The 11,414-nt window shown below is 41.9% G+C and overlaps 1 long non-coding RNA gene across 1 annotated transcript in view; it reads right to left on the reverse strand.

The window, feature by feature from the left end:
- The window catches only part of LOC106038484 (uncharacterized), a 182,683-nt gene that overhangs the window by 114,235 nt on the left and 57,034 nt on the right, over positions 1-11,414 (reverse strand). The gene's annotated exons all lie outside the window — the stretch shown is intronic.

Consider the following 11,414-nt stretch of genomic DNA (forward strand, 5'->3'; position numbering starts at 1 on the left):
CTACGCTGGTGTAAAGCTATAGTAATGAAATCCCAAGTCAAGCCAGCAGTAGGTTACCCAGCAAGGAAAAGGGTGTAATTTTATGGCTCTGCATCCTGATCTCATTTGTAAAGACAACACCCTCCCCTTTCCTTCAGATTTGCCTCAAACCAGACTCCTTGTCTGTCCTGTGAAAAAAATAGCTAATTAACAACATACAGGTCAAAGAGCAGCTAGAAGTAGCTGATATTTCAGGTGAGGACATTTTTCGTATCTCTGACTGTTGCCAGCATGACCCATATGTGAGCCCAAAAACCTGGATTATAATTTGGTTCTTTAGCTGGCCTGATATGGATGATTTCATACATCTTTATGTCCTCCGTCCTCTTTTTTCTCTCCTACCTTCTATTTTATTTACTGAGATTGCCATTTCATTAGGTGGAAACACACATCCTTTAATGTAATGAGCTCCAGCCTCATATGTGAGCTTTAACCAATGGCTTGGTACAAACCATGTTAACGCATTATTTATAGATTCACTTCCCTACCCTATTGAAAAGCCACCTGAAGACTTCTCAGAACTGTCAGGGCGCACCAAGAGTGGTGCAGCTCCGTAAGGGAAGGGGAGCCAGCAGCTGGGGTGACAGAGAGGCAAGCAGGCTCAGTGCCCTCTCCAAGAAGGGATGCAGTCCTATGGCATCCCAGGAAGGCTTAACAGCCAAGAGTCCAGACAGCCAGACAAGTCCGTAGAGATGAGGCAGGTCTGAGGTCAAGCCAGGAAGTCAAGTCTGCAGGTCAGGATGAACAACAGATACAGTTAGGCATGGGCATAGCTGCAATGAAGCTCAGGCTAGAACCAAAGGAAAAAGCCTCAGCTTAAAAGCAGTTCCCAAGGAAAGTGGGCAAGACCGCGCCAAGGCTTCCCTCTGACTCACAGCCAGCTGTAGACAGCTGCATTAGCAAAGCTGACCTTGAGCCCAGGCAGCCAAACCTGTAGAAAAGACACGGACTTTTTTGTTCAGGGCCCTGACAATATGTGCTTCTCACCACCCTAAGGAAATTGCTGGTGGCCTGGGAAGAAATGGTATGACGATGTCAGACTGCCAAAGGGAGTGCTGAAGACTAGGACATCCTTCTCCTGAAGAAACTGGGAGAGCAAAGATTCAGTAGAAGCACATGTTCCTTAGCATACTTCATCTCCTTCATTATCCTCAGAAGCCCATCAACTTTTCAGAGCTTTGGCATAGATAAAATAAGCAGAAGTACATGGTCCTGGATCACTTAAGCATCTTGCTTATATTTAGGACCAGGTCTGAGGAGTTTCTCTTCCTTCACTTGTCCATTCCCAGAGGCCATTTCTAAGGATTCAGATTCCAGAGTCCATCTTCTGGTTCAGGAAGCCCTAGTTTCATTCCTTTACATCTTCCTCCCTTAATTCTGTCTCCTTGACTAGCTGTGGATAATTCCCTCATCCCATCTCCATGTTATGAGTATCACTCACATCTGTCTCCTTGTTCAGCTCCTTGTCTTACTCCCACCACCTGTCCTGAGCCCCACTTCTAGTGTCTCTGTCCCCTTCATCTCCATTACCGTTGTTCAGTCTTTTTCCCAGCTATGCCAGTTCATACCTCAAAGAACATCTTACTGCCAGATCTGTCTCCTCATTCCCAAGTCCTCTGGTCTTGTTGCCTTCCCCAACAGTGCTAAGTTCTGCCTTTGTGTTTCAGTGACTTGTTAGATTTCGGGTATCTGTCTACTTCCCTATTTCCTCCCTTGCCTGAGTCAAAATCTCAACCAGCTCTACTCTCTCTGCCCTACTTTTCTTCCCATCTTTGCTCTAAATCTTTTCCTCTTGTCCCAGTGCGGGTTCAATTATTTGTTTTCCTTGCCCTGACCTAAATCAGACACAGCACACATCTGTAGTTGCAAGGAAAGTCTTGCCAACCCCCAAGGTGCAAAATAGCCTGTATTGAGAGAGACTTTGGAAATATTACACTGTTGAATTCAAGCAGGCCTTTTCAAAGCCCATACAAAACATGCTTTCTTGGAGGCTTATAACTTGACCATATGTGCTCAGTGTTGAGTGGAACAACAGAAGTCCTGCTATTGACATGCAGCTTTTCCTCTCTGTTTTCAGCCTCATCACCCCAGAAAATGCTTCATCTGTGCCCTAAGGCATTTGAGTTCTAGAGCTTTTCAGGGAAGTTTGCCACGGATTTTTAAACATGGTCAGAACTAACATATTTTCCTCTAGTCTTATTTTTGGAAATAGCTGAACTGAGTTTTCCAAAATAAGCAGCCTCGGGCAGACACCTGACATGGAAATTTTCAGCCCAAACTGTGTAAATTTGACAAAGTTATAAAACAAGGAAAAGAAGTATCTTATTATGAGGAGAATGGGGGCAGACAGGTACTGCTACCAACCACACCTGTGATAGTGACATGCTACCATCGACATCATTAATATCTATCTTATTACTTACTTACTATCAAGTAATTTCTGTGACAATCCCTTAACTTTGTAATATATTAGTCAGAGATGCAAGATGTTGAGACTAACACTTTATAGACAGCAGGTTAATTTTTCATCAGTTTGGTTTCCTTTTATATATCTACTTCAGTTTGTATCTGCAAAAGCACACAGCATTTCATTAGCATTTCATCGAAATAGTTTGTGCAAAATACTGTAACATCCCAAGAAATGTTTTCTGAAATAGACGTGGTGTGATCAAACAGTAATTCTGCACGAGTTTTGGGGCGTGACAGATCACATCCGAGCATACACACTTACAAATTTTCTACATCACACAGCAGAAGAAACTGTTCCTGGTGTGTGAGGATACGTATGTGGTTAGAGAGCTCCCTTCCACTTTGGGAGGCAAGGTTAGAAATGGGACAAATTTGGGATAAATCACAGTTGACAGCAAGATGTCTCTGTGCTGCATAAAACAATAAATTCACTACACCACACCACTTTGCACTTTCTGCGCTCTCCAAGTTTTCGATGCTGTATATGAACATACACTTACAGTACCAGGTGGATTTATCATAGACAGTTGTAGTCACTTATATCACTTAGGCGTCTAGACTTGGCTGATTGTACAGGCTTTCTCTGTAGCCAATGAAACAGACACCTCAGGGAAATTCATCTGATCCCAGCATAGTCATCAAAGGCTTTCTGAAGCTGCTGATCTTCCTCTGCTGACCACAGGAAAAGCCTATGCAAGGGACTAGACTAATTGTCTGCATTGTAAGACAGCTCACAGTAGGTGAAATAAATACTCCCCTGTAGATGCATGTCAGCATCTACAAATACACACTATAGAAACCTTCTTGATCTATTTTCACTTAAATCCTGTAGACTTGATGGTCAGAATACATCCAGCTTTCTAATATATTCTGAAAGAAGATCATCAGCCAATGATTTTGTTTTCCAGGAACATCTTTACTGTAGCTTACAGTGGAATCAGGCTAATACCGAGCAGTAAGTGGCAGAAATATTTATTTTGGCTCCTAAATATGAAATTTAGCTCATTCAGCATTCAGAGATGTTGGCAGGAGAAATGGCATAGCAAGACTTTTGATTTTTAGAGAGCGTCTGCACCACCTGACACAATGGAAAATATTAAGGATTTTCCTTGTACCTATGAGTTTAGAACAAGAATACTGTAAGGTTCAGAAATGATCTAACTGAATCTGAGACATGAATGTATGTAGTGCCTTTAAAATGACCATGGTTGATACAGAATACTACAGGGTATGTAAAATCAATTGCTTCTGCATGAAAAAAAATTATCGCCAATGACATTATAGTGCCCAGATGTCTGCCAGTGAAATTCTCAAATTCACTGAGGCTTTTGCTGAAGACAAGATTTCATTAAGTATTCCTTTCTTACACCTTATCGAACAAAACCCAAAATAATATAAATACTCCCTATGAGACAAGCTCCCAGTTTATAGTTGGATAATTGAGGCATAAGGAAAAGACTCTGCCATGATCGCACAGCCAGCTGTAAGTATCCGGTGTTCTCAATTTCACTGCTGTGCATCTTGCAGACAGCTCCCTCCCCTTCTCTGCAGTGTTCCTATCAATGTCACTCATATTCTTGGTTTGAAAGCTCATGGTGTCTTTTTCTCTGATACCATCATCCCTCACTGCCCTCTCTGCATGGCCCCTTCTAGCCACAGCCTTTGTCTTTTGGACCATTCCCTGAGCTTTTCTGTAACTTTGTTCTGCCTTTCTTACGCAGAGGTGGCTTGTGGCAGCTCTGTCCCATCACTGGGCTGAGCAGGAGGAGGTATCACTTCCTGCAGACTCCAAATTGCTGTCCAGGGGCTCAGGGTTTATTAGTGTATGCAGCCTCACTTGCAGAGGCCTTTGGTTCTTTGGCATCCTGAAATGTCATCAGTCACAACCTCTGCCCTCTCAAACTGTGAAGACCTTGGAGTATTCTTATGCCATTCAGGAGTTTCTGGCTACCTTTTAAGACATATAGTACACCTGGCTTACAATAAAGATATGTTTTCAAGTGTTTACTTTTGAAAAGCATCAAGTTTCCACTGGGTAGCAGACCACATTTTCAAAAGCAGAATACCACTTTTGCACAACATGTTTTTCCTGCATGCCTATTCTTTTTCCTGTATACATCCATGCAAAATCCAATTTTCAGTGTACATGTTATGCACTGTACCATTATATCATATTCTTTCAGGAATACAGACTGTACTAGTTTTGGAAAACAGTCATTATATAATAGGTAATTGCTTAGTGGAAGAAAAAAACTTTTTCCAATTCCTTACCTACTCCTGCCTCCTAAGTTTGATCACACAACACTGGACCAGGCTCCAGAAACAGCAGGTATAATACAGAAGCAACTGAGGATCAAATAAGCAGGACTCTAACACAACTGAATGGCTTAAAGACCATTTTTAAAGTCCTAAGTTGATAACAGACTATTTTTTGTCAGATGTTTTCATTAAATAGGAGTTGCACTGCGAGCTCTGCTGGGCAGTGGGGAGGCAGGAAGCATAGCTTGTGTAACAAGGAGCAGGAGCAGCACATGTTTTGTATTCAGCCCTTTGCCTGACTCAACAGCAGTGTTGAATGGCCCTGCTGGGAGCCACATCCAGAGCTTTTTGGCCTGAAAGAATAGTTAGCAGAGTGCCAAGGTCTGCAAAGGCAAAGTAAGAGGGAACAGAGGGGGCTCTCGGAGACCTGGGAGGCTGCAGAGGAATATCCTGTGCAAGGAGAGGGTGAATGACCCCCTTTCAAAGAACTGTACCAAGTGTTGGGGCTGAGGAGGGTTGAGAGAAGTAATGTAAACAACAGTGGAACTCTTTTGCAGATGGAAAATTAAGCTAATATCTCCCACTTTGGATCAAACCACATCCTATTTTCAGGATCGTTGAGCCTAGCCACATTAGACATGCATCTGGCCTACTGTGCTTTTCCAAGCCCAGCAGTACCATAGCAGACACACATTTCAGCTCAAAGAAGCTGCTACATTGCAGTTTTCTAATATTATGGACTAAAAAAGAAAGCATCATAGGGTAGCCTATAGTGTCTAGAGAGGACTTAAATGCACGAAATCCCTTTGAGTCTCATACAGGCTTGATCTCTAATCACCTAGACACTTGAAATCCCCTGCTCACCCTGAAACATAGCAAGGAGGCAGATCATAGACTGACTGATTGCAGCGTGTCTGTGTAGCTCCTTGTGCCCTCCCTACTTAGACTTACGCTTGAGAGTAAACATCAGTAACATTTCATACTGCTTTCTTCATTTACTTCTTTTGGCTAAAAGCAAAGAACAAGTTTCTCCTCTGTAACTGATTTGGAGCTGCCTGTGAATCCTGAATCCCATACACTGACTGATTGTGATCTTCACTGTATACAGCTATTGAACCACCGTAACAGCTAGACAGTTAAGCTAGAGAATGAAGGTGGGACTAGATTAACACTCTTCACCATACAGCTGAGACTTAGGGCAAGACATATATTTTTTTGGATGGAACTGAAGGTTTTTTTCCAAGAGATGAGCAGTCCTTGCAGCAAGAGCAGGAACCCAGGGATTCAAGAATTTTTCAAGAAGTGAACTTGAGAGAAAGTGAGAGAGAGATTATATCTTGAGACTGAGAAATCAGAGTCTTCTATATGAAAAATTAGGGAGAAGTATACCTATTAGGATGCCTGGGAAGAAGAAGTCAGAGCCAAGGCAGGCTTTTGGAAAAGTGAACTACGTACAGACTTGATGTAATTTTAATATCCTGTTTATCTAATGTTATGCTTCGGTTCTGTTGTTAGAATTAAACAACAGTTTAGCTTAAACAGACTGGCCACAAGTTTGCTAGTCCAAGAGAACAACAGCAGCTAACAGAAACCTGTGAGAACCTGCTAGGTGAGCCCAGCTGATTGACAAGTTGTTTTTCTGTGAAAACACTCCAAAATAGATGAAGGCACAAAGCCTTGTACATGCCTATGGAGGTACTTGCAGAGAGAACCAGAACGGAACACGTCTCACATCCTTGAACTTGCCAAGCTTTTCATACCACGTAAGAGCTAACTCATGGCAAACTAGATAGGAATCACACAAAAGCTGATCCTGCGTTAGTGAGCCTCTTGTTACATGGTCAAATTACCACTTCCAATAAGTAAATATATATATATATATAGGGAAATGTGTATTTAAACAGATACTTAAATTCCTCCTCCTCTTACCCTATAAGCCTATTTCAGAAGCAACCAGGGCTTGTATTGGTGAATCACGCTTCTGCTACTGAAATACCAACTTTTTCTTGTTTCACAGCAGAAAAGGCACTGCGAAATCTAAGATTGCAGTTTTTCATGTGATTGTTCTTGCTCTAACATAAATCCCCATGCGTGCAAACTCACAATTAGAAATGTGTACCTCTGCAGTCAGCAGTTAGTCATGGATGGCTACAGTTGCAAAATGGACTCTAGTGTCTCCATAAAGCTCCTTGCTTCCAGTAATGCATTTATTGACTTGCAATTACACAAAATCATTCACAGAGCATATAAGCTCAGTCTGCGCACTGCAAATCATACAAGGTATGTACTTTCTTTTATATTGCTGACAGTACCAGAGAGGTTGGACATACAAACTGATGCTCCTAATGTGACTCAGTGACACTTGCTAGGTTTCTGCTATTGGTGGGCTTGTTCCTGTGTCATAAATGGTAAAAATTTACTAAACTGCTCTGATGGTGCATGTGACATAATTTCAGTCCTTCTTTCAGAGCTGTGTCAGCTCTACAGAATAAAAGAATCAGAAGACAGTAAAAGGTTATTTTTTTTCCCACTATGCCTTTGATAAACACAAGCTAAAGCTCTGTTGAATAAAATGGAGCTGCTGTTTTTGTGTTTCAAAGAAGAATTGCAATTGAAAAGGTTGCTACGGAAATGAAGGAAAGAGGCCAAAAGAAAATTGTGTTTTCTTTTTTCCTTCAAATGGACAAGTTTTGAAGTGGTTATATAATATTTAAGTTACTGAATACTGAATGTTACTCTGTTCAAGAATAAATGATTCACATATGCGGAATGATTCAGCCAAATTTACATTCTGTGAATAAATGTTTATTTATGAAATTATACATGCAGCACAACCAAAATGAAGCAGGGACAGGCTACAACAGCTCTCCTAGGATACATATGATACTGTATCTCTCATGGAGCTACTAAACTGGCACATACATATTCCATAGGTAGCTAAATTCAAAACGTGTTTCTCACAACAGTGTTCCTGATTCATCTTTTGCAGGCCATAAGCACACTAGGCGGACCTCCAGACACAGTATACTAAAAAAGATTTTTGAGACACTGGGGAGATAGCAGAAGGCAGTAAAAAAATGGGATAGCTGTTGAAGAAAGTCATCTTCTAGCTCAGCAGTAAGCAATCTGTAGAGTCTGACAGGGCAGTATTCTGCTTCAGAGCAGAATGAAAAGCAATGATTAACAACTTCAATGATGTCGACACAAGTGCAACCTACACAAAAATTTTCAAAAGCATGGCTTTCTAAACTGCTGGAAAGGTTGAATAAGTTCCTCGGTGTGAAAGTTCCAAAAAGAAATTCTTCAAATTTGGCTTGAATGTGTTATTTCTTTGAAACTTGAGGACGGAGCCACATATGAAAAATACATGGATTGTACAGAAACTTTCTGCACTTGAACTTCGTGTTATATAATGTGTTAACTTACAACTTACCATAGGGTCTTCCTTAGGCATCTTCATACAGGCAACAATTACAGGGAAAAGGAAGCAAAGGAGGAGTGTTATATTAAACAACTGAGTGGTATTATCTTTCAATCACATTTTTTATTTCCATTTTCAGATAAGAAAGCAGAGACTGACTAAACAATTTGCCCAGAGGTAAGAAAACAGCTGACATACGGGGGTTAAAACCTTGCCTACAGCAGAGCTGCATCCTGTTTCAGATGCTGATTCCCTTCTCACCAGATTCTTGCGATTTTCCTGAACTTCAGTTTTCCCACCTATGAAAAGTTTGTAACTACCAGTCCAAATGGATGCCTGTCATTTGTGGGTTTTAAATGGCTGGATGATAACCAAGTGGGAAACAGAAGCCAGGAGTCTTTGTTCTAACACTTATGTTTGGTCTTGTAAGCTTCGTAACTAAGTATATCATCAGAGGCAGTGGAACTCACAGCTTTCCTGAAGTGCTTGTGAAAGCATGTCAGAGTTTTAAAGAACCTGTTTGCACAAAAAAAATGCACAAAAGCATTTCTCCGCAATCTGAAGAATCAGAGCTAAATATTACATAAGGAAGATCAGCAGGAAAACACATGAGAGACAGGTAATATATTTTAAAAGTGCTGCATTTTTCCTTCCCCTTTGCAATTTGCCTTTTATGCCCAGCTAAAGTAAGTACAGAGATGCTGCTAAAGCACAGTATTTCCTATGTCCTTGGCACTGCTTGCAAATAAAAAGGTACTGAAAATTCTAAGCCAGTGTTTCCAACTTTAAAAACTAGTCTTCGAAGTTTTGGGTCTCAGTGAGAACCACAAAAAAGGCAAGTTATAACATCTGTAGCTGAATTGCTGCTAAGATAAGCATATGCACATTTATGTTTTGATAGGAACAGTGGAAGTGTTCTTCACTGTGCCTATTCTAATATTTGCCACCAGTGTTACTTAAAAAGGGTGTAATCATCCTGTTGAAAGTTTCCCTGATAAATTTTTTTTGCATGTCTATAAGCAAGAATGTAGCAATTCAACCTGAAAGCTGTGAAAGTTACAAGCATCTGAAAGAACAAACTTGGTAAGTTACAAAAGTAATTGTACTTTAACTGAAAACCATCATCACCACCCTTGTTCTCATTATAAAAATCCTGTGGAAACAACACAAGTCTATTTAATCCACTGTTATAGAAGTAATTTAGCCATGATCACTTACGATATTCCACAGTACTTTGATTAAAGGATGTTTATAGTGTTCAAGCTGAATGCTTCAATGGTAAAAATTAGCATGGACAAATAAAGTTAATCTCCTTTCTTTCTAGAGCAGTGAGAGGAAGTAAATTATATTTATAAATACCATACTGTAATAATTTTATGCACGATAAACATTTCTATGCAGGGATATGAAAAATTCAGCATTGCCAGTGGAAGGACAATAAGAATTTTCCAAAGTGCTTTTGGAATTTTGCATGTATTTGGTGAGCTTGGCCCATCTGACACTTTGCGAGCTTGGATAGCCTTTGGGTTGATTTCTATACATGTGAAATACTTCAGTTCTATTCCAAACGCTTCAGAGAAACAGGATCAGTTACCTCCAAAGGGTGGAGTTTTCATTCTCTTTCTCTAGACAGCATAAAGCCAACTCATCTATTCCTAAAGATCTGGATTTACAGTCACATTTTTCACCTACAAGTCTTGACCTCTCCAATGGATAAAACATCACGACTGCCATTTTACAGTTCAGCCAACTACAAGGCACAGAGAAGCAACTTCCTCACAATCCTATGGGAAGTCTTACTGATCAGTCCTCAGGAATTCATTTAAGCCTCTAGTCTTGGAAAAAATGAGTAAGAACATGCATTAACAGTGCAAAGCACTAACAAGACTGCTACCTACAAATGGATTACAGAAAAGATAACCCCAGCAATGTGGAACATTTTGCACAAACATACCAAAGGAACCAACTAAACTAAAGAGAGATTATTTTAGACGTTACATTAAACACTTTTTAATGTCTGAGTTTGTCATCAAGTTCAAACTCATCAGAAGTCTGAAAAACTGTGTTGTTTTGCCACTGGAATGCCTCAACCATTTCTGGGAAGTTCAGGTGTTTCTAAGAAGTACAATAGAGTGCTTATCAGCCACTGCAAAATTAGTGCAAACTGAGACAACAGTTTGCAACATTCAGCAATGCTTCTCTCTGTGGGCCTTAGACCTAAACAGTAAAGTAGGTCTTTCCCTACTTATTCAGTACTTGTTAAAAATTATGAAAAGTGGATCTCATCTACGTATAAGCAACTGCCAAGCAAACAAAATTTATTTCAGCTTTTATAACTAGCAAGTAAGAAAACAGATGTGAAATGTATAAATGAGAATCCAGAACAGTCTCACTGTGATTAAGCTAAAAAGGCAATTGACCACCATGACAGCCAAAGGAAAGACAATGTTCCCATTTCATGGCAGCCCTCTAGATTAGCAAAATAAAAACTGCTTCTGATATAACTGAATCCAACTGATGTTTCATAAAGACAGAAGTTATCAAAACATCTTACCGAAACTTTACTAGATTTAAATTTTACTGTATTTTTGACCCCTGAGCCTGATCAATACCTCGGAGAAGGGGCGCTGCAGCTCGGCGCTGCTGCTCTGGTTCTGAGCCCTGCCTTAACCCAGGCAGACCTGACCCTTACAGAAAGTCAAGCTTCCCTCATCTTCCAAGCAGTTCCCAGCGGAAGGTTTCGTAAAACACACGCCTTTCTGCCGACGACCGCGGCTAGGCTCGGCACCTTTCTCCCCGGGGCCAGACTGGCCGGCCGGGGGGCGGCGGCAGGCAGGCCCGGCAGTGTGCTCGCCGGGCGCCTCCGCCTCAGGAGCCCGCGGCGGGGCGAGCTCCCCCGGGCCGCTTCAGGGCCGCCTGCCGGAGGGGGCGGGCGCCACCTGGCGGGGCCGAAGGCCGAGCTCCTCCCGCACCGGCTGCCTCAGCAGCGGGGGGAGCTGCCGTCTGAAGAGCCTCCCGTCGGAGGGAGGGCGAGGAACGAAGGCAGCCGCCTCATCTGCGGACCCCCGCACCTTCCCGCAGCTCCTCCGCTTGAGTGCGGGTCCCCTGCAGCCCCCGCGGTCGCCCAGGGAAGGAAGGGGGGATCTGGGGGCCCTCTGTCCGCACCCCGCTGCTTACCAGCCGTCTGTTGCCGCAGTGTGACTCCCGCATTAACACCTGGCATCCA

Source organism: Anser cygnoides, chromosome 1 (genome assembly GCF_040182565.1).
Source record: "Anser cygnoides isolate HZ-2024a breed goose chromosome 1, Taihu_goose_T2T_genome, whole genome shotgun sequence".
NCBI classification, from domain to species: Eukaryota; Metazoa; Chordata; class Aves; order Anseriformes; family Anatidae; genus Anser; species Anser cygnoides.